The sequence below is a fragment of the Gallus gallus genome, chromosome 4 (genome assembly GCF_016699485.2).
Source record: "Gallus gallus isolate bGalGal1 chromosome 4, bGalGal1.mat.broiler.GRCg7b, whole genome shotgun sequence".
NCBI classification, from domain to species: domain Eukaryota; kingdom Metazoa; phylum Chordata; class Aves; order Galliformes; family Phasianidae; genus Gallus; species Gallus gallus.
In genome coordinates, this window is record NC_052535.1 from 14,485,991 (window position 1) to 14,513,314 (window position 27,324).

The 27,324-nt window shown below is 40.2% G+C and overlaps 1 long non-coding RNA gene across 1 annotated transcript in view; it reads left to right on the top strand.

Annotated features, from left to right (window-relative positions):
- Window positions 1-4,619: 4,619 nt before the first annotated feature.
- The window catches only part of LOC107052094, a 59,688-nt gene continuing 36,983 nt past the window's right edge, over window positions 4,620-27,324 (top strand). The window contains exons 1-2 of the long non-coding RNA XR_001464240.3: window positions 4,620-7,439; window positions 9,844-9,938. This is a non-coding gene — a long non-coding RNA (uncharacterized LOC107052094). The remainder of the gene's footprint in view (window positions 7,440-9,843; window positions 9,939-27,324) is intronic.

Consider the following 27,324-nt stretch of genomic DNA (forward strand, 5'->3'; position numbering starts at 1 on the left):
ATACTGCGTGGAAAGCTTGGATATACAGAAAAGTGCAGATGACTTCTGGCATTATTTTGTTTGGGAAAATGTTAGTACTTCTCTTCAGATGAGCACACAGAAATAAGACTTCTTGCTGTATACTTCAAGTATTAAAAATGAGGCTGGCAGCAGTATAAGGACTTGCTGTGGTTTCTGAGCTTTCTCCTGCCCAGGATGTCTTTCTGAGAGAGCTGAAGCTGTCCAAGATTTAACTGTGTTTGTTAGAATTTGATATTGATGGCAATTTGAAGATCAACTTCTAATGTAACTTCTATTAGAATAAGTTCAATTTTCTAACTTGTACTTCAAAAAACATCTGACAGAACACCTCAATAGGCATTTGTTTTCTTCCTTTTTTTTTTTTTTGTTTATTTTCCAACTTTATCTGAGAACTCAAATGCAAAGGTGTTTTCTTTTTGAAGTTCTGACCCAAGTATGAACATCTTGTCCTGAATTTGTGTCTGCTGATTCAGAGGTGTTTTAAACTTCAGATTTCCAAGCATCAGATTTTATTGTAACCATGGCTACTGGATTAAAATGAGGGTAACATGAATGCCATTGCCATGATTCCTGTGTTATACCATGTTCATGTTTTCAAGGTGTTGTTATTACACTCACTTCAATGAACACATTCCTGACTTGTACGTTTAGGTGAAATCCATTGGGACTCTCTGTGCGTGTCTTTAAAACAATTTCCCACTCCAGCAATACCAACATTCTCCAATTTTACTCAATCATTTTGAACAACAGCATGATTTTAACACTGGAAATTGTACTTACTTAAACTATTCTATTCCCTTATTTTAAAATATCTTCAAATTATAATGAGAGCCAGGAAGTGCACTACATCAGAGAGACCCATCCAAGGCATAACTGTGTTACAGTAATAAAAAGTTCATAGTAATCAATAAACAGGTTATTAATTTTTAGTATGTTAAGCTACTTTTTTCCAGCCTCACATTTAAATCAGAATTGCAATAGGTACATCACCAATGGTGAGGACATAAAAAGAAGCGGGGAAATTTTAGTCCTGTATATCCTTTCTCAGATCTATTCACAGATGAGAAGGTCACTAACTGCCCAAAGATGTTTATGTCATGCATGTAACTTCTGCATGTAACCTCCTAGGGAAGATTCCTCCATAATTTTGAAATTACCACTAATCTTGCAGGTTCCAGACCTGGTATCTGTTTTACTTCCTTCCCTGGTTTGCTTTTGTGGAATTATGTTGGTCCCTGATGACTGCAGGAGGAAGGGGAGATGGAGAAGGATGTGGTGGGTTGAGATGGGCGGTACAGGAGTTGGGGACTTTAATGTGGGGAGTGAAATCAGGTACGTTTTGCTGTGCACAGTGCCATCCTTGCAATGTTATGTCCTAGTCTAGGTGAGAGAATCTCTGCTGGGGTTGACCTCTCAGTTCTTGGGACACTTCCATGGGTTCTCTGAAAAGAGCACAGGGAATTGATCTGTGTTGGAGTTCGTCAGTTACTTCGTTCCAGGGTGTATTTTTTTTTACTTATTTCCAGTTATCAGCTTGCTGTATTTCCAGATTTTTATGCCTCCTTCTCAGGTAGAATGAGGCTTTCAGTGTCAGATGACAGGCTGCTGCAGGGCGTCCCCAGCCTTGCTCGTCTGCTTATCTTTATAGGCTTTCCATAATGTCTCTGTGTACACCAGGTTCAGGCTCTGGTGAGCCTCCATAGATACACACAGCTTGAATGAGTACAAGAGTTTAGATCCTCATGGGACACAGCCCAAATGGAGTGTAAAGGGGTTATTTTTATGGGGGATATACAGAAACTCAAGTACAGTCAAATTTTGAAGAGCAGTCAGTTCAGGAGCTGATATTGTCTTGGGCTTTATCAAGGCTTCCCATAAGCAAGGGGCCCTAGGCCAGTAGCTGTTCAAAGTCTAACTGCAAGGCAAAGAGGGTGCATTCTGTGGCAGATTTGACAATTGGAAAGGTTCTGTTCCAATTTGACAATTGGAAAGGTGCAAATATTATAAGCAATATTGGAAAGTTTCTCCTAACTAGTCAGATATGGCCCAGATATGGAAGAGTTAAAAATTTGTGGAGCTCAGCATCAATTTCTGGAAGCTTTTAACGGAGACTTGACATTTCTAATTAGGAAATTTTACATACAGGCAAGTGAATTTACCCCCAGCTGGGAAAACATGGCTTAGCAAGAGTTTTACATCCGCCCTCATTGATCTACAGATTATCTCACATTTGAGACTGTGGAGCCACTGGGATTTGCAAAGATGAGAAACAAATGTGGGAAAGTGCGTATAATTTCTTTCACTTCAGGGTTAGATAGCAAAAAACTGAGAAGTCAGAAATGGAGAGGTAAGATTATTTTCGTTCTTTTTCATGCATTACCATTACAGAGGTCAAAATAAAATAAAAAAATCCAACAACAAAGCCTCGCAGAGAAGCCAGTAACTTGTTGGCACTGGCAAGCAGCTGTCATCTTGGTCAAACTCTCAAAGCAGTGTTTTGGAAATTAGACTTAAGACAGCAAAGTATTATAGATTTTTTTCCTTTTTTTCCCAAGCTGTTGTAACTGTTAACAGTTGAGGAGCAAAATGTCTGGATGTGAGCTCACTTACACAGACAGGTATTGTGTGCCTGGTGCTTCAGCGTCTGACTCTTAAGAGAATCCCTCAGACTTGGTATGTTGTTAGCTATACATATTTTATATTTTTGAGCCCATTTTGTCTCTAGATAGGAATAACTACAGAAGAGCAAAATGTCAATGAACTGGACATTATCCTAGTTGAAAATGCTATATTAATGTAAGGTTGTAGTACATTGGTGCTGTGCAAATCAGACTTGAAATGTCAGATGAAGCAGAGATGGCTAAGTAGAGCTTTTACTGATTTCTTTTGATATGAAAGTGCTGTACAGCTCATTTTGCTTCTGTGTTCAGATGAATTCTATTGTGCAGGCAAACAACTCAGTATATGCTGCTAAGACTATGGTTTAAATGAAATAAAAATGAAATAGTTCTTTTTTTTTCTTCCTGTATATTTTCATACATTTGAAATTATTCTAATGAAGGAGAGGTTGTTCCAGAGTTGGCAGAAAACAGATAAGCAAACAAACCATGAAATACAGTCTATGAGGTATTATAAAAATACAGATGTGCACATGGCTTACTGTAGTTAATTTACTGGCATTCATCCTCAAGAAGGTATGTACATCACTGTTACATGACAAAGAATGTAAAAGTAGATGATCAAAATAGGCATAGGAGTATCAACTACATACAGCTAGAAGGTGACACAGTAAATTGGGTTTAAAGAAGTTTCAGCTGATCCATAACAAGGCTGTGGATTTTAATGACTTTGGTATTAATAAGAGGTGATAGAAGTTTCAACATCATTGAATGCTGTTCTCTTTTAGTGAAGGGCATAGTGTCCTGGAAGAAGGAATCTCAGGTATTGAACTGAGACTGCCCTTGATCTTGGCAAAAGGGCTGGGGATGATCAAAGAAAATACAGGTGCAGTTTAGGTTTCTATTAGAACTGTGAGCATGTCCAGACAAGACTGAGAAGTTACAGCCTCAGACTATTTCAGTCATAGAAATAGGTGTAAAACAAAATTCCAGATATTAGATGTGCTACTGGAGTATGTCTGGATAACAGGACCTGCACAAAAATGCAGCTCATCATGTAATATACTCTACCACCTACGTGGTTTACAAGCACATTGTAGAAGTAGACTATATATTTGGTAGTATACGTTTCAAAGCTATTTATTATATAGCTACTGCAGATACCTGAGTGTCATTGTGTGCTCAACACTTATAGTTTATTTAAAGGATAAGCCACAAAGGCAGAAAAAATCTGTAAGTTGCAATTTCCTTTTATCTCCACTTTAGTCATGGTGTAAACATGTAAATTCTTTGGTTAAGAAAACATGAAGAATTTTACCCGTTGTTCTAGGTACGATAGATTTAATTTGAAAGAGATCTATTCCAAAATGTAGGAAGTTAGAAAAACATTCATTTTTTCTTTTTTCTTCTTGTCTTTTTCTTAAAAATAAAGAAGACATTTTACTTTGTTCTCCTAAGACTGCTTTTGTGTTCTTTATGTAGTGACTCCTTGTACTCCTTTTAAATTTATTTCTGTCTTTATTTTTATAACTTTGGATTTACAACTAGGTGAGAAAGCCCTGCAAACTGCCTTTTACTTCCAGTGTTAAGTATTCATATCTTCACAGTATATAACTAGGCACTTTGGTCACTTACTTCCATAATGGCTTTGACAGAGAGTCACTGGTGCAGAGTTCACCTATTTCAGAGTAATAAAATTAATATATTTTATGACAAATACTATCACAATATAACAGACTGACCTTTTTTCTGTTGGTCACTTTTAAGAATAATTCTTTTTCCATGAACTGAGCAGTGTGTGTGTGTGTGTGTATGTATATATATATATATATATATATATATATATGCACTCTACTAGTCTTAGTATGCAGAATTTGGAAGCTTTTGCTATGAATGATCTTTGAGGTGAGTGACTCCATAACTTATGATTTGATAAGATTAAAATTCTGATGGTGCTCTGGCCCCATTCTTAGTGAAGACATAAAAAGGTCACTTTTCCTTTGTCATTTTTGCATGTTGTTGCTGACTAGTGTTAATAATTTAATTAAAAGGTCAGATCACTCATCCTTTTCTTATACCTGGTGTCACTGTCATTATTTTCTTTGCGAATTAGCTGATTTAGTGTTATTTGATTATAATGGGTTTTTATAATAATCCTCAAAAGAAGTGGAAATTCTCTTTGAAGGCATGCAAGCTTTGAAGGTTCGAATAAATTGAAAATAGCCAGAAATGTTAGAGGTATTTCTCTATTAAATATCATTAAAGCCATGGGAAGTTTTTAATGAGAGCATCCAAGTGCTTGCCTGTTGTGCCTTTTGCTACTGTTTGGCAGTACTGCTGGGAAGCAGGAGCGCTATTAATGACAAGAGGCAGCAAAAAGCACGCTTATTTCATTAAAGTATGAGGATTTGCGGGGCTGGAACATGACGGGCAGGTGTGGGGACTGCTCTGGCACAGCACCTCAGGAGGCTCCCGCTGAGGTCTGCAGAGATTTGCAGTTTCCCTTCTCTCCGAAGTGGCCATCTGCTGTAAATAAAGCCGTGGTGTGGAGCTCACAGAGGTGTTCTGTGGAGAGTTCTCGCTGTTTACTCTCCGAGCAGCCTTATTCTCACAACCATCGTGTTCCACCTGGTTTAAATCTTTAATGGAAAACATCTTCCACTCATTCGTACCTTCAAAAAGCAGAGACAGAGCTTCAGAGGAAAGGCACATCCTTGATCTGTCTTTATAACACTGTGGTGTTTCTCAAGCTGTTCTCAGACTGCAAATAGAAGGTTTAAGGCGAGACGCTGATTTCTATCAGGCAGCCTGCAGAATGTGTGCAAGTTCTCGGAAACTTTCATACATCAAATTATGACACTGTTTTTAATGAGTGATGAAAGTTAGTAGAAGAGCATCATCAAGTGGAGGAACAAGCTGTGATCTGGGTCGCTTGAGTACCGGGTTGTGCTGAACTCTGCAAGAATCCCCACATGTAATGCCACGTGGGTTTATCTGGAAGAGGCGATGTGATTAAGGGCAGGGCTGTGATTAGCAGGACTTGGACAGAATGCGTTTGATTGCTGCAGACGGGGCGTTCTGGGAGAAGTGCCTCTCTCAGAACTGATCCACAGACTGACATACTGGGGAACTTGGGATTCACAGGCTGGGAATTGTGAAGAAACAACTTTAATTGGCAAAAAATTAAAAAGTAGGAAATGAAGAGCTTGGTTACAAAGAACCTGGCGTGGTACACTTCTTCTTTTTTTTTTTTTTTCAATAGCAGTGTCTAATTTTAATAATATGAGCTGGGTCCAGCTTATCTCTCAGGCATTTTATGTGCGTATCTCAGTGCAGAGCAGCTGAACTATCACAAGCTGAACTGGAGATGAACCAGCTATTAGTCGGGCATCCCTAAATGGATGCCAACCAGCAACAGGAAAGGTCAGGGGCAGACGTGCTGTTTACTGAGCATACAGTTAATTATTCATTTAACGAAATTCAGGAATGCCATATCCTCTATGCAACGCAAAAAATCTCTGGGTCCTGAAGTTAGAGTTCAGTAGGTACTTAATAACTGCAAAATTATATTGTATTAGGTGCTCCTGCATTTTAATTTAGCATAATTTTACATATGGCCTGTGTTGTAAACTATAATTTCCTTTGAGTTACTAGAGGAAGAATGCTAAATACCTTTATTTGTCTTTAGAAACTATCCTGAAAGGAGAATGAGACTCAGGCCCCGTGTTTTTGCTTTTTTTTTTAAACTCCATTTTTATATCTGGAGGAGCGATATGATGCCTATGGCTCATGATGTCCTTTCTTGAATTGCTTCTGACAGTGATGAAGTGGGAAATCTGGGGAAAATGGTAATCTCTTGCTGATCTGCCTCTGTGTATTCAGAGATTTACGGCAGTACCCTGTTTCTACTTTCTCATCCTGCTAGCATTTTTCAAACAGTAACAAGACAGACTTTATTCTTTCTTATTCCATAATCAGGAATGGTTGTTAAGAACCTCTAATTTGCGAGACAGACACTTTGAACACATTCATTATAGCAACAGGATGACTCCAGAATCTGCCAGGGCAAGGTAAGATAAGTTAAATTATCAATTACACCACCGCACAGCTGAATAGTAGTGATAGAGGTGTAAGCCTGCATGTCTGGGTCTGATGTAGAAAAATACCTCTTCCTTGAGTACTGCACTCGTTGAAGGCAATCCATGACGAACAATCATCATTCTCCTTTTTTCTGGTACTGCATTTGAATAATAGCTTAGGACTGCTGTATTCAATAACTTCAACCTTTGCTCCATTCAGAAAAAAAACATGTTTCTGTTTCCCTAATTTTTCAAGTTTACGTGGAGAGTGGGATATGAGAAGGGAATGGTGTTCTCCTGAGGAAGGTACTAACTGAAATTTCCCTCAAGTTTACGTTCTCATTCATTCTATTCCAATGTGTGCTTGTCGATGTTCAAGTGAAAAGAGTATTATTTGCTATTTTTTCCACACTTATACTAAGTTCACAGGAAATCCTCTGATTCGCCTCTGTTTGGTGCTTATACGCTTTTCACTGTCTCTCACAGAAAATCCTGCTGGGAGTGCACCACTTCTGTAGAGAAACTTCATCGAATCATAGAGTCATTTGAGTTGGAAGGGACCTACAGAGGCCATCTGGTCCAACCGCCCTGCAATGAACAGGGATGCCCACAGCTCCATCAGGTGCTCAGAGCTCAGTCCAGCCTGACTTTGAGTGTCTCCAGGGACAAGGTGCCTACCACCGCTCTGGGCAACATGTGCCAGTGCCTCATCACCCTTATTGTGAGAAACTTCTTCCTTATATCCAACCTAAATCTCCCCTCCTTTAGTCTGAAACCATTTCCCCTTGTGCTGTTACAACAGCTCAAGAGTCTGTCCCCTTCTTTCTCACAGCCCCCCTTGCCTGCCCTCTCCCTTAATGTTGGGTGCTCACTGCTTCTCTCCCCCTCGCAGCAGCACCCAGGGCAGGATGAGGGCTGCAGTGTTGATGGGGATGTTGTGCAGCACTGAGGTGCTGCTGCTTGCTGCTTCCCTTGAGACTTGTGTCTTCTGAGGGCCTGCCCTTAGCATTTCTCTCCCTTTGGTGAAGTGGTCATTTCTTGCCAGCCACCAGGTCCTGCTTTCACACTTATTGCTGCTTTTCACTAATTGCAGTTGGAGTTCGAGATAAAAATTCTTCCTTAAAATGAATGAAAATTTAAAAAAAATGAGCTGGTAATGAGAGCAATTAATCAGATGAGCCTGCAGCCTCGGTAGCACTACTGAGTCTGGTGGAGTGAGAGGGACAGAGCAAGTGAGGGCTGATGAGGAATGGGAAACATGAATTATTCTGGCCCTGATGAGGCAACCTTCTGCAGGAGGCACAGGAGGTGTTAGGAGATGCTCCCACTCCTTTCACTTGCATGAAAGGGGCTGTCCTGTGGGAATCCCAACTTTCTCATGAATACAGCAATTACTCCCTGCCAGCATTGCAGGGCAGGTTCTGTGACCCTGGAAGTGTCACAGTTTCTGTGGGAAGCAAACTTATTTGCACATCCTAAATGGTCGCGATATTAGTTGCATGATCACTGGGTGGGTCCCTATAGCACAGCAGTCTGCCCAGGTCTGCACAGACACCAGCATTGAATCCTGAATTAAAGAGGGATTAGAACCACATGCTCTGTTATGATCCTTTTGTTTTTGCAAGCCATATCCAGGTTTAGCAAATATCTAGAGCCAGATTCTGAGCAGACTGATTTTTATGGGTTTTTTTGGGCAGAGGTTTTTTTTTTTCTTTTTTTTTTTCTTCATCTTTTGACAGCTGAGTAGTGTTGTGTGTTTTGGTTTTTTTTTTTTTTTTTTTTCCTTTATGTATTTTTTTCTATCAGGAGTATACTCAGTGAGATTTTACTGTCTCCACACTAAATGAATTATTCAGAAAATCATAGAGTTATTTGGAAGGGACCTTTTAAAGTCATCTGGTCCAACTCCTCTGCAGTGAACAGGGACACCCACAGCTCCATCAGGTTCTCAGAGACCTGTCCAGCCTTACCTTGAGTGTCTCTAGGGATGTGTCACTCACCACCTCTCTGGGCAATCTGTGCCAGTGCCTCACCATCCTTATTGTAAAAGACTTCTTTCTTATATCCTGTCCAAATCTCCCCTCTTTTAGTTTGAAACCATTTCTTCTTGTCCTATCACAACAGATCCTGCTCAAGAGTCTGTCCCCTTCTTTCTTATAGGTCCCGTTTAGATACTGACAGACTGCTCGCAGGTCTCAGGCTGCACAGCCCCAGCTCTCAGCCTGTTCTTGTAGTGAGGTGTTCCATCCCTCGGATCATTTTTGTGGCCCTCCTCTGGGCATGCTCCAACAGCTCCATGTCTCTCCTGTTCTGAGAATTACACATATGTACACAGTACTCCAGGTAAAGTCTCACAGCACAGAGCAGAGGGACAGGATTCCCTCCTTCACCCCCCTGGCTATGCTGCACCCAGAATCTGGTTGGCTTTCTGGGCTGCAAAGGCACAGTGCTGGCTCATGTCCAGCTGCCATTCACCAGTACCCCAAGTCTTTCTTGGCAGGGCTATGCTCAATCATTTTGTCCCTCAGCTTGTACTGATAGTGAGAGTTGTCGCAACTCAGGCACCAGACCTTGCGCTTGAGTTTGTGTACCCAAATAAAGGAAAAAAATTACTTGAACCCTGTAGTACACCACAGTGCTTTAGTCAATCTACGATGCAGGCTGTCCTTGGAGAGCACTGTGCTGGTCCCATTCTCTGGATGAAAAGCTATGTCAGATATTCCCAAAGCAAATTTTTGATTCTGTCTCTCTGAGTTCCCTTCCAAACTATGACACAGAGCCAGATCTGTCGGGCCAGGCTCTCCTCTCTGTGGATTAGTAGCAGCCAAGATTAATTAACACCCAAAGCGTTTCCAGCTGTACTGCTCATGCAAAGCTGCTGCCGTGATGCATGTAGGCACCCCTCCCCAGGTCTGTGATTCATTGCTCTGTCAGTGGTTTGAGATACAGTGTATGAAAATGCCATATAAATGCAAATATAAATACAAACACTGAATTTCCCCTGTTGGCTACTGATAAGGTGCTCATCCAGATGACACACTGTGATCTAAAAGTGGAAAGCAATATTTGGAAGGAGGGGAAACTCAATGATTGTTCTTAAACTCTGCTTTCTTTTCCTTAAAAAGCTTTAACTGAAGAAGAAACAAGCAGCTTTGCCTTTCTCCATGGTTACCTGTGTGACAGACTGGGAGGATACCTCGCTAATTAAATTAGAATGAGGGTAAGTTTTGAAGTGGGGTTGGGAAGTGTTGTGATTTGCAGTGTGTGGGACTATGCTTTCCTAGGGGCTGAACTGAATGAAGTCTGGTTGTGGTCTGAGTTCATGCAGGCCCTGGTGGTGGAGGGATGTTACTTCTGCTTTATTCCCTGATACCTGCACTGTCTAGTGGTGTTGGAATGTGTCCTGCCCAAGGTACCCAAGGATAGCTTGGACTTTACATCCTGGACAACCAAAGGGGGAAGGCTTGTAGGGGTATGTGTGTGATCATAGCATGGCAGATGCTTTGAATTGCTTACTCTTTAGGTACATAAACTGAATGTAAAATTAATAATTCTCTTCCAAAACTAATTTTGTCCTGAAGGTATCTATGTAAGCAGCTCAATCCTATTTATGTCTCTACTGTTATAAGGATCAGGGCACAGACTTCTTAGTTTTCTGCAAATTATAATACATTAGTGCTGCTGTGTGTTTAAAGTTCTCATGTATATACTGAGATCAGACTCCTACACAGGTAAACCGAAAGGGATGTTTGCAGTGTAAGGTTGACATATCTTTTGTCCTGGTGCTTTGCTGTACCAATATGGGGTTTTAGTTTCATTTTGATGTAGGAAGATTTTACCATGTGTGGATTTGTGTCCACTTCTCGGCTCCCAGTTCAAGAAAGACGGGGGACTTCTAGAGAGAGCCCAGTGGAGGGCCACAAAGATAATGAGGGGCCTGGAGCATCTCCTGTACGAGGAAGGGCTGAGACCTGGGGCTGTTCAGTCTGGAGAAGAGAAGGCTGAGAGGTGATCTCAGCACTGTTTATAAAGATCTCAAGTGTGGGAGTCAAGTAGATGAGGAGCAGTCTTTTTGGTGATGTGCAGCAATAGAACAAAGGGCAATGGGCAGAAACTGGAACATTTTATAAAGCTCTATATGAACACAAGGAAAAACTTCACTGTGAAAGTGATGGAGTACTGAAACCGGCTTCCCAGAGAGGTGGTGGAGTCTCCCTCTCTGGAGGTATTCAAGATCCATCTGAATGCCTTCCTGTGCGACCAGCTGTAGGGAACTGCTTTAACAAGGGGTTGGACTAGATGACCTCCACAAGTCTCTTTCAACCCCTATGATTCTGTGGTTTGGAAACTGGAAATTTGGAGGGGACTAGCATATGTTGCTGTAACTCCAGAAGGAGTAGGACTCTGATGGATACATATCTACATTAAGCTCCAGGATTCTAGACTAGTTAAAGAATCACTAAAGTCTCTACTAGTATCTCATTCTCCCCCTTTTCTTCAAGTGCTCTTGCTGGCATGAAGTATGAGGTTGCTATATTTCATTCATGGTTGTCAGAGCCAATTCTTTAAATGAGTATAACAACTATGAACATTTTAAATGTTAACTCACTTCTACATGTTGAGCCCCCAACTGCACACAACTTGAATTAATAAGACTCTGTCGTTTTCCTGAAATGCATCCAGTTTATGCAATGCAAAGATGTTGGAAAGACAACAAGCACAGTGATGGACGCTAGATTACTTGCTAATTCCTCTGTATTATACTAAAGTTTCTTTTTTGTATTTTTTTAAGAAGAGAAATAGGAAAATTTGGAATGCTTTTCTAGTTGAACTATAACTGCAAAACATCAGAGGGCTTTGCTCATTATCACAAACTCTTCTCTGAAAACAAAATTAGGATTGCAGTATCTGTGGTAAGAAGATGTTAAGGAGACGAGACTCAAAAATGTAGGGCTGGGTGATGAATGGTCTTGCAAGAATAATGTGTTCTGTGGCAGTAGATGAAGATAGATGGTAGCCTGGAGAGAAGGGATCAGTAGAAGACAGACATAAGATTGGGAGTGAAAAGAAAGATGCAGAGCCACTTTGTAGGTGGGAAATGGGTAGGGAAAGGTTCAGGAGACTGCAAGAACAAGGAGTTAGTGTGATTTGGACTGAACAGTGCAGAGTGTTGTCAGAGCAGCAGGAGAGGCTTTTATTAGTAACATTTGAGAAGACTATTGTAAGAAAAATAGCTCGTTAGTCATTGCAAACAGTAATGGAGACATTGGCATGAGTCTTGGCATCAGCAATAGTGCATGGTATACCATATTTTGTGTGGTAGAAACACATCCAGATCAGGTGGAAGACTGGGTATTTTTTCATCGTTACCTGGTTCATGACATGCAGATTGACAGCACCTGTCTTGCTATTTATGAAGTGATTGCCTTCTTTTCTGGTTTAATTGAGCTGTTCCCTCACTCCAAGTGCTACCCGCTGTAGGATTTAACCTGTGACAAAAACAACGCTCTATCATCACTGCCTGTTCTGTTTCCTAAGTTAGATCTCCTTCATTTCTCCAGCTGGGTTGTCTTTTATTATGTTCCCCCAGCAATCTGAGAGAAGGTCTGCCAGGACTGAGGCTTTGGCTTCACAATTAGTACAGGTGCCAAATATTGCCTCATTTTCTGACTCTTTTCCTGCTCTTTGCCCAACTCCTCCTCTCCTTAGCTTTTTTTTTTTTTCTTTTTTTTTTTTTCCCCTCTTCTTTTTTTGTAAACCGAAGCTTGGGATGCAGTTTGTGTCTAGAATACGTGAACCCTGAAGCTCAGGTTGTTTGTCTCCTCAGCAACTCAACAGGGGGGAAGATTTTTAAAAGCAATTACCTTCAGGTGTATTATTCCATAATATTTGTATCTCTCCTCACAAAATAGGCTTTTAGGACATTTTCATAACTGTTTTTCCTTTCTCTCCATTTGCCCTACAGCTTATTTATGTTGATGGCTTCTTCTCTGAGTTTCTGACTTCATTACATAGCCTGTTGTTAATAGTAAAATGTGATAAAGTAAGATAGCGTGTAGAGGCACTTTTGCTTGGTGGTGAATGCAACAACTAACTGAAAAATAAAGTAGGGCATTTGTTAACTGTGTAATCTGATTAAAAAGAGTAACTTGCAGATCTAGAACCAGACAACAAAATATCAGTTTTGAATCAGTTTGTAACCAACACTACTGGCAGTAGAAATGTAAGGCGCAGTTTTAAGGTTGTCATTTTTAGGGTTTGTCAGCTTCATGACTTTGAAATGAATCTTCGTTTACTCTGGCACGTGCTGGAAAAATGGCATGTTTGCTGAGCCTGTGTGGGTGGAGATGTTCAGAAATACGACTCCCTTAGCTAGATGAACATGGGTTTCATTGTGCTTCTAGACTAAGATAAATAATACTGTATTTGGTATAGCTAGTGCCCTGAAAAATGATGTCTGCATTCAAAAACTCAATCCTGTGATGACTCTGAGAGTATCCAGAAATAAAAAGTCTAAAAATGAAGAGAATTTTAAAAACTGACTGGAATCGAGGCTGTGCTGTGCTGGGTGAGCTTTCTGACCCATCCTGTATTGTCATCAACTCAGTACTGTCATTGAGATTTCCTCCGTGGAGGGAGTAAGCTACAATAGGTTGTGACTGGTTGACCTGATATGAAGTTAATATTCAGCAGTGTATGTAGAGGATGTTTTCTTTGACAGTGTTTAATTCTGTTTTAGCTTTGCTCCCACTGAAACAGCCTCCTTTTGAGGGTATGTAGGTGCTTTGGCTGCTGCTGTAACCCTTTCAGCTCATTAGCAGTACCAACATGCCAGACTGAGGGGAGGATTCCTTTCCCTTTGTCTTCATTAGTCTCCTGACATGAGAGCAATTTATTGTGCCCTTGGACAGCATAGCAGGGATTTGAAGCTGTATTTCACCCTAAGTCCTTGATTATTCAAAATTCCCATTCAAGCTCAACAGGTTTTCTAGAGTAAAAAAGCTGCAGGATCAGGTCTGCTGTCTTCAGTGGCAGAAATGCAGGAAACTGCAGGCTTGAACTTTGGTTTTGACAGATTGAATGCTTTCTGTTTCTTCTCTAAAACGAACTTCATAATTGTATTACAAAAAAGTTCTCCAAGTTTAGTAAGGCTGCAAATCAAGGGTATATTATACAGCGTTAATGAGGAAAGGAAATCTGGCAACTCAGTTGGAGGGAGGAAAAAAAGTTTATTAACTTTCTGTATTTAAGGAAGACCTAGATAGAAAAGCTTTACATCGTGTAAAAAGGGATTTTGCTTTGAGTATATGCCTTACAGATACTTTAGTACTATTCTTTTTGATGAGGACCTTGAGAAAACAAATGAGAAGATGCCAGAGTGCAGTCTGAAAGTCTCCTTTAGGAACATGTGATAGTATGTTCAACCCTATTAAATAGCAAAGAAATTCCTCAAGACTTCAGCCGTCTTCATCTAAGAGCTCCCCTGACCTGCTCCTGCTCAGAGATCCTGCAGTACAGAATATGACAGATGCTGTTTTCAGTTCCCAGCACGCTGAGTTAGGAACGACTGGTGTGCTTTATATTGTGGTTAGCTGCCATAGAGTAAGGTGCATGATTCTTGCCTACCAGCTCATTGCAAACAGAACCCACATGCAAATGCTTCCTTATATCAGCTCTTTTGTGTTGGGAATAACATCACCTCAGTACTACTGTGGGGAAATGAATCTAACAAGACAGACTTCAAAAAGGCTCTAATTACTCCCAGCAAAACTGCTGTAGGAGTGTGTATCTAGAGCGTGAACTTTTCTTCCATGCAGAAAAATAATGTTTCACATACCAAAATTTATCAAAATTGTTTGCAGTGCCCAACTGGCAGGTGAACTTGGCTCCTTCTCCTGACTCCCTCTCTCCCAACTATATCTCGTGCAGGTTTCTGAATAGAGCACACTGAGCCTTCCTGCAGCTCTCCCTGGTTGTTGGGAGCCTTCTGAGCCTCTTCTTGGTAGTGTGAGAAATGCTACATCAGGGCTGTCTGCAGCGCAGCACTGGTGTGTGTGCACCTTAATGCAGCAGGGTACAAGCTGAGGTGCAGCCAGAAGCCTAGTTGGGTGTGGAGCTGCCCACTGTGCTGCTGCAGCCAGGCTTGTGGCGCCAATGAAGGTGGTTCAGGAGTCACAAGGTGGCAATCTTGGAAACAAAGGCAGATCTTTCAAATCTGGGAGATTTCAGTCATTTGTAGATGAAAACACAGACTGCTAAAGACTAAAGCAACTATTTATCCTATCATGTACTGGAACCCAAGCTGCTTTTCTTTAGTAATTTGAATCAGATGCAATTGTTGCAAAATAAATACAAGTGAAGAACAAAATTTCTGATTAGTTAGGTCAAGCTGCGTATGAAGAATAAATGTATCTATTGTGTTAATCTGATTTACTTGTCTCCAGCCCTATTTTGTCTCCATATCAGAAAAAGATCATATAAAGAAGAAAACTTCTTTGTCAAAACATGTAATCCAATAGTGTTACCAAGGTCCCACTACTCTATACATGAGATTTCCTGTTCCTGTTTTCCCTCTGCTATACAATGGGTTGGCATCAGGCTGTCTGCATGCTGAACTGGAATAAATCCCCTTTCAGCAAGCGATGAGGATGCAGAGGTCTTGTTGTAGGTGATGGAGCCATCTCTTGCAAGGTCCAAGAACACAGGTGTCCACCTGGAGTGCACGGGCTGAGCTGAACAGAACCTGGAAACAGTGCCCATGCTCCAGGCCCATCAGTCAGTGCTCAATTACATTCAGCTCCTGAGGATTTGGGTTCGAAATAAGAGTCATTATGTATCAGTAAAGAAAAGGATCAGCTGGCTGTGGTACAGCACAGATGGCTGTAGTAAAGAAGCCACCTGCTGAGGCAGGCTGGACCGACTGAAGGCTGGCTCCTTCTTCACCGGTAAGATGAAAGACATAAGTCTGGGTGAGAAAGAAGCAGCTATCAAGAAGTGGGTGTAATGCACAGTGAGAGTTCAGCAAGAGGCAGGACTGCCCCAAGAAAAATGTGTCTTTGGAGGAAAACGTGCTTTGGAAGAACCTGTCTTGATATTTTAATGAATCCATTCAAAGTGTATTTTAGATCTACTCTTGGCTGCTTTTGTCTACAATCTTCAGGAAGCCGAGGACTCAGTTCTGGACAGTAAAGCACTATGTTCTTAGATTAATAGAAAGAAATTGTGATAGAAAATTATTAAAATCTATGCAGAAGTAATGATTTGCATCTGCTGAGTTGAGCTGTAGACCAGCAAGATACAATGCAAGAATATATTTTGAAGTCTTTGGACTGAACACAGAAGTGACCCACAAGAAAGAGTAGACATGAAATAGAAATGCAGACTTCCAGGTTTTAGTGAGATGAAAGTTTTAGGGATAAATTACTGCCAAAATCAATGTTGACAACACAATAGTATGGGTGTTACTGCAGAGCACAATTACTCAGTACACAATTACTCACAATTACAGAGCACACTACTCAGTCGCAGAAGTTGATCAAAGGGGTTGAATATTGAAGAAATTTTATTTGTGAAGGAAATCATTTAGGTTTGGAGACTATGCTTTTAAGCCAGATTGAAGTCTTTTTTAGAACATTTTGAGATGACAGAAGAAAACAAGTAGATTCAAAAGGAATGGCCTCAAAGGGCAAAGATGACAGTGAACTGTGTCAGAGAATAAGGCAGATATGTCAAGATGTGCTAAGGAGGACTTGCTGGAAGCTCCTTGTCCTTTCCTGTCAGTGACTATGGGAAAAGATGTAGAATGACCGAGACAATGAACTGCAGCCTAAAGCAGTGAATCAGGAAAAGCTGAGATGGTGCACAGTGGTTTTTGCTGCCTGAACTGATGATACAGAAAGAAAAAGATTTACTTGAGGTGATAAAAAACACTGTTCTGTGCTGCTCTTGTTGGGCTCCTTTCTCATGTAAGTTCTTACTGTGTGGATGGGAAAATGGACTACCTGAATATTTTTGTGATGCAGCTACGTAGAGAAATGTGATGGGCTACTGACAGATGTACGTTCTCTAGTGATGTTTTTTTTTTTTTTTTTTTTTTTTTTCACTAAATGGTGTGAGGTGAGTGATTTCTTCTTTCTCTTTCCATAGATATTGCTATGTAACCTCCTGACACAGAGGTAATTTTTCCTCCAAGTTTGTGTGATACTCTTGAAAAGCACCAGTGGATGTCCCCAGGAAATATTCCAAAATCTGTAGAAGTTTTTGAAACTCCTCTTAAACTTAGCACTCTATTTTGTGATCTGCAGTGTGTTGGCTGAGCTCAGTGGGGAACCTGAAAGGACTGTTCTTTGCATTTGGCTTGGCTCTCTACATCCAAGCAAAACCCAGTTATTCCTGTCAAAGTCTATAGGATTCCTGTGACAGAGATTACAACTGGCTTCGGTGAAAGAAGATGAGCAAGTGTTTGTCCCTTGTCTCTTAATGAGAAAGGCAATAAATCCCCCAAATCAATCTAAGGGGACATATTTTACAAGTCCAATTAAAAAAATATATAGGTGAAAATGATTTGTGAACTGATAGAAAGTCAGGAATGGAAGCAGCACTGTATTTTGTGCTCTGAACATGAAAGCTGAATGAAAGGAAACTCTAGAGATGATCTCAGGACAAGAAAAAACTCAGCCAGGCTGAATTTGTGTATGCAGACTGTGGTAAGAGAGCTTTAAATATGTACAGGGTTGCTTCCATGATAAATTCATGTCCTCCATTCTCATAGTAGATACAAGAAGTATGCAACATACCCTGGCATGTTATTGCTGAGACAGAGAGTGTCTTCCAGACAAAGTCATTGTACGTATGTTCATAGCTGGTTGAAAATGCACAGAAAATAGTCATTGATGTCAATAAGTAAGTCATTCATGGGCATATATTAATTAAAGTCTAGTTGGTCGGGTTAATTTCTGTATTTTCACCAAGGTCTTGGCTGCTGGATTTGAATACATTTTATGGAGTTTGTAGGCTATAACAATTATAGAAGGGGCTGCTGATTCTTTGCATAAAAGGATCAGAATTCTTGATAAATTTGGGAACTCTCTGCAGATCGTTAAGGTCAAGTTTTTAAATACTCCTGCAAAATACACTTGGGATGAAAAACCCCAAAGTGCAATGTTTAAAAAGGGAATAATTAGGCATAATAAGTTGACCAAGCCCTCAGGTTTTCCATCACAAACTAAATGTGAGTTGACATTTCTTTATTACGGCAAAGGCAAACACAACCCTGGGAAGAGTCCAAGAACTGATGGATGTCCAGTCCCTGGAGACATTCGAGTCAGACTGGGCCAGGCTCTGAGCAATATGATCAAGCTGTAGGTGTCCCCGTTCATTACAGGGGAGTAGGACTAGATGTCCTTTAAGGGTCCCTTCCAAATCAAACAGTTCTGTGAACTTTAAGACATTCATTCCATCCTCTCTGGTGTTGTGGGAGCCTTATCTCAGCTTTCTAACACAAATGATAGATGTCAGCAAGGGAGTCCAGATGAGAATGACAGTAGGTTTTTGTTTTGCCTCCAAATGTTAAATATTGGAAGAACTAGTGTAATTTTGTTTGGGACAAAGGAAACTGAGGATTTACATCATCTTAGGATATATGAAAAGGTGCCACAGAGAGGTGAAAAAAAAAAATCCTTATGCTCACTGTGAAAAGGTATGATGGACTTGACAAGAGGTAATGGCCTTAACTTGCACCAAGGGAGGTTCAGACTGGCTGTTAGGAAAAACTGCTCAGAAAGAATGGTGATGCATTGGAACAGGCTGCCCAGGGAGGCGGTGAAGTTACTGTCCTTGAAAGTGTTCAAGAAATGTGTTGATGTGCCACTGAGGAGCATGGTTCAGTGGGCATGTGGTTAGTGGATTGGAGGGGTTGGGAGTTGGACTGTTTGATCTTAGTGATCTTTACCAACCTTAATGATTCTGTGATTCTATTCTAAGTGTCTGTGTATACCTGCAGACAGGCATACTTAGATCAGACCTCAGAAAACTTTTCTACTGCTAATGCTAAGTGTAAGTACTGTGCTTGCCTAGAGAGGTTATTTGCTTGATTTCAAGGACAGCATAGATAAATACTGATTAATAGTTGTTTATGTGTAACTTAACAGCTTGGAGATGAATCATGTAACTTTTTGGAGTCCTTGCTGAACAGATCTTTCAGAAGTGATGGAACAAAGCAGTTCTGTCCTGTGAAGGCTTGGAAATAGAGAGCCTGAAGAGGTGTGAAGCATGGTCTGCTCTACAGCCATGTCACCTTGTTTGCATGGCTGCAAACAGCTGCTGTAATGCAGCACGCTCATGTCAACATGCTAGTGAGAGGTTCTGGGGCAGAAAGAAAGGAGAACAGAAAACAGAACAAATAGGGAGGCTTCAAAAATAATGTGAAGTGATGTCAGTTTTCCCTCTGCAGGTGTCTAAATACTGCAGAATTGCAATTAAGTATGTCAACAACACGTGTGGATGCATAGCTGAGGGCCATAGATTGATGCCTGAGGAAGTGTAGGAAGAAATGAAGTGCTGAACTTTCTAACCAGTGCGTGGGAGGGACTTTCATAAATCCTGTCAACAAATAATAGGATTGGAAATTGTGTGGCTGCATCTCCTGAGTACTACTTTAAATTCTCTTTTGTATTCTCTGACAGATAACTTTACAGCACCTGCATCACACCTAAGTGTGCAACTTGCATACTTGAGAGGTGGAGTGATCAAATATAGGCTCCTCCTCTCTGTCAAGAGCATCTAGGGTACCTGACAAAAAGTTAAAAAAGACCTAGATAAGTTGAGGAGAAAAGCCAGTCTGGGATCTGTACCGTGACTCCCATGTCTGAAGAGAACTATTACATGAATGCATGGGCCAGTGCACATTTCCATTCCTGTAGACACTGCTACATCCTACATATGTGTTCTCTGGGATAATGGTGTTAGATACCATCATGCTGTTGGCTAAATGCATGTTCCTGTTGAATGGGGCCTTTTCTTCCAGGGAGGACAAGGATGTCTCCCCTGCTGCCTGGCCCATGAGCTTGTCCCAACACCCCTAAGAAAGGGACTGGAAGGGTAAAGGATGTTCTTCAGATCTGATCTTCATAATGAAACTGTTAACATTATTCTTGTTATTGTGCATTTGTATTTTCAGCTCTGTTCAGAGGCTGGACCAGTTCTTTTGAATTATTCTCCAGTCACAATTTTCCCAAATGTAGTTGAGACACTGGAGTTGCTGAATCACCCTGAGCAGTCCCTTTCCTTCCCATAAGTATATATTAGAGGTCACTGTACAGCAGTTGGATGCCTGGAATTAGGTGGGATGAAGCTGATCCTCTGGTTACACAAAGAATAGATGCTGTAGAAAGCAGGGAGGAGCTCTAAAAATAAGAGGTAAAATCTTGGTTCTTTGGAAACCAGTGAAAATTGTTGGTGAATTAGGGGTGAAAATTTCGCAATGATCCTTACCCTTTGGCACAAATTAGTAAAGGTGCATTAACTTCACTAGAGCCATGATGGTGTACAGGCAAACGGTTTTATAAATCTGCGGGTTTGTGAAATAGGTGTTTCAGCATGTGGATTGCTCAGTTGTTAACTGAAATATACTGCAAGGACAATCTGTAAAGCTAATCTCAAGGAACAAAGCAAATGTACTTCTGGAGCAACCACAGGATTTGAAGCCAATGTAATTCTTAAAAGATGAACATAATTTTGATAGATATGAAATAGTTTTTAAAAGCTCACAGCACTCCTTTGAAGAGGAGCATCTTACTTCTTTTTTCAGTGGAAATGAAATATTTGCTGCAGATTGAACATTGGGTTAATCAAGCTTCAGTGTATTCACAAATACAACTTAGTACTGCAGTTTGTTATTTTTATAGCACCAGCAATGCTCTTAGTAATTTGCAGGTAGGTATGACTACAAAAGTTGTTCCCTAAAGGTAGTGTAATATATACCTTTTGTTAGATTAAAGAACATCAGATATGGCCTGTAGCGTACAGCATCCTGAATAGGTACACGCTCTAGTAATGAACTTGGGTATGGTGCAGGTACCAAGGAGGGTGCAAATCATTACTGTTTCTCTACTGTTGTATTTTCTAGAGTTCCTAATGCATTTTCTCCATTGTTTCACTCTATTAATGTCTATATATGACATAGCACCTCTTTAACGTTGGACATAGGTAACCAAATCAGCAGTGTTATTTCAGGAGAGGGCCTGCCTTGTGCACACTGGCTGTGAGCACCATGTGGGCTCTGGTGTTGCTTGCAGTGGTTCCTAGCCAATCCTGCAAGAAAGGCAATGGCCATGTGGTCTACATATTAAGCTCTGCTCTACTGTGGTGGCCAACAGTGTTATGGTACGTGCTAGAGACTGTCCTTGGTTCTGGACCTTGTGTTCTTTGGGTACTTTGTGGAGACAGGAGAAAGGCCACGGCTTTGCATGTTAACTTCCACTGTGCAAAGTTGCCTGAAGTCTTGCTGCTGTAAATGAACTTCAAGAACAGTTTTTCAGTCAACAAAAGAGTGACAAAAACTTTTGTTTTTCCATCCAAAAAAGTTTGGCCAAGTAATGGGCACTTTCCAGTGGCAACGCAGGAAAAGAAGATAGAGGCATTCATGCTGTTTGAGATGGACATCAAATGAGTTTAATGCAGAAAAACAGCAATTCATGTATTACCCTCTTTGCTGGGAAACCAAAGTGAGTTCTGCTTCTGATAATGGCACCTCCTAGAAATTGGGCTCAGCTCATCTGCTCCTTTCATGTGCACCCCATGCAGCTCCAGTGAGCTGGGAATAATGGCTTTGCCATTGTGTTTACTACTGTGCCTAGGTAGGAACGAGCTGAAGCCTCAGAAAATGAAAAGGCTGATAAACCATTTGCTATCCTTTATTCCACTGAACAATTTTTTCTTCATCATCATTGTCGTTCTCTTTTCCAAGTCAGACAACACTGCTGAATGAAATAGACTTTGGAAACCAAACTCAGGCATATGTTGCAAGGGTAGAGGTGGGCTCTGCTGCTGTGGCAGGTGAAAATTGGTTCTGAAGGTCACTGGAATTGTCATACTGAACTGCCTCCTTTCCTTTCTTGTGTTGGTTTTCTTTGGCTTTTTTTCTGTTCCCCTTGGGTTCTGCTTTCCTTTTGTTTTACTTGCTGACTGTCTGCAATCTGCAGCTGTTTGAAGAGACAGTTAAAAAGGGAAACACATAAATTAATGGGTTGGTTTGCAGCAAAAGACTGTATACAGTGCTTTACACAGACATCTTCTCAGGTCTTTCTTTTCTGACTAGCCCTAAGAGCTCCTGCATCATTTTCCTTACAATGTTGGTATACTGAATCAGCCTATGTATTGAGCTGAGCCGGTTCCTGTGAGATCTGTGATGGTAGTTCAGACTTCCAAATGGTTATAGTCAGACAACATTCACATCTGTACTTTTTTTTCTTTCTTTGTATTCTCCGGACAACCCTTTGGGGGTATAGGGGGGGAAGGTTTACTATGATACCTAATTTGAAAGGAATCGTTTTAGAGTAAGGATGTAAAGCAAATTTTGCTTTTAAAATTGTGAAATGTTAGAAATGAAAATCAGTTTTTGAAGGCTTTTTTTTAGTAAAATGAGAAATTACCATGTGAGCAATAGATCATCCTGTTATTGTTTGTGGACAAAGCTTTTTGCATTTGCAAGGAGCTAAATAAGCAGTGTTTACTGAGTTTACATTCCTAGTCATTAACATGTGGGAATGTTAATGTTTGAGTAAGAAAAGTGGTATTTGACAAATTATTCACAGTCTAGGTAAGAGGTACTCAATTTATATTTTATTATTGTGATCTTTTGGTCTGACCTCCTTTATAACACAGAAGATGAGACTTAGGTTAATTAATTCTTAACTGAAGCACAGCAGAAAGGTGTCATGTCCTGCTTTAAAAAATGAATGTGGTGGAGATCCCCGCATAAAATGCCACAGAGGTTATTTGTCATCTTTGTTAGATTTGTGCTTTATTTCTAACCTGAGTTACATTGATGGTAGTGTTATGCCATTGTATCCGAGTTTATAATTGTTTGTTGCATTGAAGAACCTGTTATTAATAGCTTTTTCCTCATGTCAGTATTCCAGTCATTTCACTTTGTAATATGTTGTCCTTGACAAATGGAGCAGATGCCAGCATGACTCAGATTCCCCTAAATGCCAGATTATAATATATTATTAATATGTCTTTTTATTATTGCTATTATTTTACATTCTTTGGTAAAACTATTTTTTTCAGGAAAGATCCTTACAATATTTTGTAATTGCTTAGTGCATGATACATTTTTGTGTTTAAAATTTAAGGAATACTTTGAAATTCACAACCAGAATGGTCTTCCTCCAACATGGCTTTTCCCAGCAGGACCAGTCAGGGTATTGCAAGGCTTCCTATGCAGCACTGGTCCAGACAGGGGCTCCTTAATGCCCCACATCTCCCAGTAGCCATCCAGAGATCGATACCATCTCATGATATATTTGTATGAGCTTTACTGCTTACCTACATAACTTTAACTGAGCTAGGTGAGCTAGTCACTTAGGTAATGCACAAGTGCTTCTACCTCTTCACCTTTCTTTCTTTCATTTTTTTTGTTTTCTTTTCCTGTATATGTTGTTCTGTAATACCCTCTGTAATCATTTCTCTCAAAAAAGAAATACCTGTACATACTCTTCTTTTGAAATATGTAATGAGTTTCTTCAAGTGTATGTGTTACAAGCTGATGGAAAAAAAAACATTTTATGGCACTATAAATCTTGGCCCTAGTACATTAAAAGCAAGTATTGATAACTGTGGGATTTTAAGAGGGGAAAAAGTGGATCTGTGTGGGACCAGGACGAACCTCTCAGTGGGTTAAATATAAAATGTAAAACCCTAACTTAGTAGCTGAGTAAGAGGTCTAAAGATAGAGAGTGAATTCCCCTGTAGAGTAGCCAGATGGCAGTTTTTACACCTGTAGCCAATTGCTGAGATAGATCAGCTTTCCAGTTGATTTATGAGGTGAGACTTTGTCATGCAGAATTGTCATTACAGTGAATGCAAGCCTTTAGTTTTACCTTTGATTGGCATTAACAAGGCCATACCCACCCTGAAAGTTAGTGCATATTGGTGAATTATTTTAAAAAGGTGGTCTGTTTTCAATAAATACAGGCTTTATAGACCTCCACATCCTCCACCTTTTTACGCTAATGTGGAACTTGGTGCTGGAGAAGAAAAATGCTTCCCTGTTTGTTTCTTGTTCCTGCATGTGAAGATTAAGATCAATTTGAAATCCACACTTGATAAGTTATATTACAGTGTTCTTGAGTGTTTTTTTCACTAGCAGGTTTAATCAATCTTTTTCCTAAATCACGTGAGAATTAAATATGATTTTTGTCTCTTTTGCAGTGAATTATTCTGTCAAGACTAACAAGATTTCACCATTGTTTACAGATTGTGTTCCACCTTTAGGTGATTCCCAATTTCTTCCCTTAGATGGTGCTAATAGGGTACAAAAAGCACAGCCAGATTGCAGTGTTTCAGAAAGAACACAAAGTACAAGGAAGGCTTGTTTGGGTTTTCTGAGCTATTTCTTTCCTCTTCTGTGTGCTACCGTTGTGCCTTATTTGCTCTTATTCAAGCTCCAGAATGGCACTATATAAAGTATTGAAATTGGTAAACAATTACATCTGATGACTATATGCTCATTTTGGAAAAATAGAAGAACAAATGTTGTCTGCATCTGAGCTGCAAAATGAACAGACTTTTTATCAGCTTTGTGCTTGCAGAGGGAAGGCATACTGCTAGTACCTCAACTCTGGGAAAATGGACTCTTTTTATTCATGTCTGGTGTTACTCTCCAGTAATTACGTCCCCTTGCAAACAACTCTTTCTTAAGAGCATAGCAGTAATCCTGAATCCTCTGTGCACAGATGTTTAGAGGAATTTGCTCAGTAGAAAATGAGAGAAAAGAGAATGTCTGGCTGTTTTCCCTCTTGGTACAAGTGAAAAGGAGTTGCTGACTGTCATGGGTGACCATGTTTATATTTTTCCTAAACATAATTCTAAGCATCCAGGAGTAAAAGAGCAGTTGTTTTATGAAATTTCAGTTTCGGGTGAAGCCCTGAGGTGATGTTTTGACACCTGCTGATTTTACCCTTTCTCTGGGAAATTTAAAATATAAGTTGTATGTCTTGCTGCTTCATGTGTCCAATATAAAGGTTACAGCTTTCAGAAGTACATTTGTGCCCCAGAGACCAGAATCAGCAGCATCTGCAAGGCAAGTGGCAGTTCATCACTCTTCTCAGCCTGTCCATACGTTTGGCAGCAGAATTTTCCTTTCCTTGTCTTTCCTCCAATCTCACTCCTCCCGCTTCACCATTGCTTTCCTCTTCCAGGCAATGAGAGTTTTCGGCCTGCCAGGTCACTTGGGATGTCTGTTGCTGTGTAATTGATGGTGACTGCCCATCCTTACTTCGGAAAAGAGAGAGGGCTTGGCAGGGCAGGGGTGCTGTGGGTCCAGATCCCAGTGCCCTGGAAATATGAGTGCCTGGGAAAATGTGTACGGTGTCAATCCTGTTATGCCTGGGGATCCTGCCAGGATATAATTGGCACTTCACTCTTAAAAACAGTGTAATTAACTAAGTCGAATAAAATAAGAGGGAGGGGTGAGACTTCACTGCTTATCAAATCTAGTTATTTTGATTTAAGCTATCTAGTGTAGACCAGCAGTGGGTCTTTTTCTTTCTTGACCTTTCACTCATATTCATTATTGATTTTTTTTTTTTTTTCCTGAAGGATGTCAAGGCAATTACTGCATGCCACTTTATTTTATCCTATCCAGAAGAACCTTGAATGAAATTTTAGGACACTATGAAATAAATCAAGGAACATTCACTACAGTCAGATATAGCCTACACTTTTTGTTTCCTTTGAGATAAAAGTTTAAAGTGCAGTCCTGATTAGAGTGCCTCTGTGATTGCTAATGTATGGCAAGTCCCGCATTTCTATAGCCCATCTACCTCACATGGCTCACTTTGACAGGCCAAAGTACATTTATACTGGTCTCGTTGAGTTTAGACTTCTTGCTCAGAGATGAATCCATTGTCTGTCTTCAACTCTGTCTATTAAAGACCAATTTATGCTGCTTGTAGCAACCAGACCTAAAATCTAAACATCAAAGCTTTACTTTACCCTTCCATTAACTAATCTTAGCTTTTAGATGAAATCAGTGACATGGATGGTTTTACAGAAAGATGTAAAACCAGGCTTTTCTCTGCTGAAGGTTGTGACATTCGAGGTTTGTAAGGATTCTTTCTTGCTGCTTTCACAGCTTAGGCCTCCTCCTTCAGCACCAGGCTTTGTTCGTAATAATTACACACAAGTGTGCTAAGAACGTTACTGGTTTCCAAATACATGCCCACAGTGGTGGTGGTGTTTTTTTTTTTTTTTAAGTGACAGAATTGGGGGTTGTTCAATGTTGTGTATCTGATGATGAGATTTTAATTAAGCGTATTCTGTTTTGACACTGAGCCCCAGTCTCATTCAGTAGACATGCTGGACAGGGATCAGGTAATGAGCAGATGTTCAGTTTTGCTTTTCCTCAGTGTGTGGCCTTGAGCTGCGTTTGTCAGTTTTCCCAAATATCTGCTGAAAATTTCTAATTTTCTCAAGTTATTGTGTGACACTTGTCATAGCATTAGGGCAAATTCCAGTTCCATGTCCAGCAAGTGAAGCCCAGCATCTTTCTTTGCTTTGCTAGACCACAGCATGTTTAATTCTGAAATTTTTGTCATTATACCTAATGCCTAATGTTCACCTTTATTAATCGACCTTTCTCTCAAAATCTTTCTCAGAATTCACACTGCATCCTTTTTTGTTCCTTGTGCTATTTTAAGCCAATGGTCTTTTCATGATAAACCATATTAATGTTTTCTCAAGCTCTCATTTAATGGAACAGCCTATCTTCTGCAGAGTTGTCTGATTTTAATCTTGCCTTTAGGTCATAATTTGGGTGATGAAGACATAATGTAACTGAAAAGGTTATTGTTATGCACTGTAAATACTCTTAAGTTGCTGCTTTCACATCCATTCAGTCCTTCAGAGAAGCTAGATTTTGCTGAGGTGCTGAATTTCATGGTTGTGTTTTGGCTGTGAGGCTCAGGGCAAAAAATTCCCTCTGGGAGCTCACATCCCAGTCAATAGAAGTCAACACCAGTGTCCTTTTTTTCAGTGTATTTTCCATTGTTGCACATACTGACTAGTGTTTTTTGGCAGATAGCATTAGATAATTATAAATGGGATCAGCATTACCACTTTTTGGTATTACCTGGTGCATTTTGCTTCAAGTTTCCTTTTTTTTTTTTTTTTAAACTGTCATCAGATTTTTTTTTTATTTTTATTTTTTTTTCCTTGGGAAAATGCTGAGGTCAAGCGAATATTACAGACAGATTGGACAAGAAGGCTTTTAGCTAGGAGCTGAACAGTGGCTCTTCCTGCATTAGGGTGCTTGAGGTCTTGATTTTTTTAATGTAATGTTCTTCAAGAAACCTCATGCTTTGTGCAGTTTGTTGATAGTTACT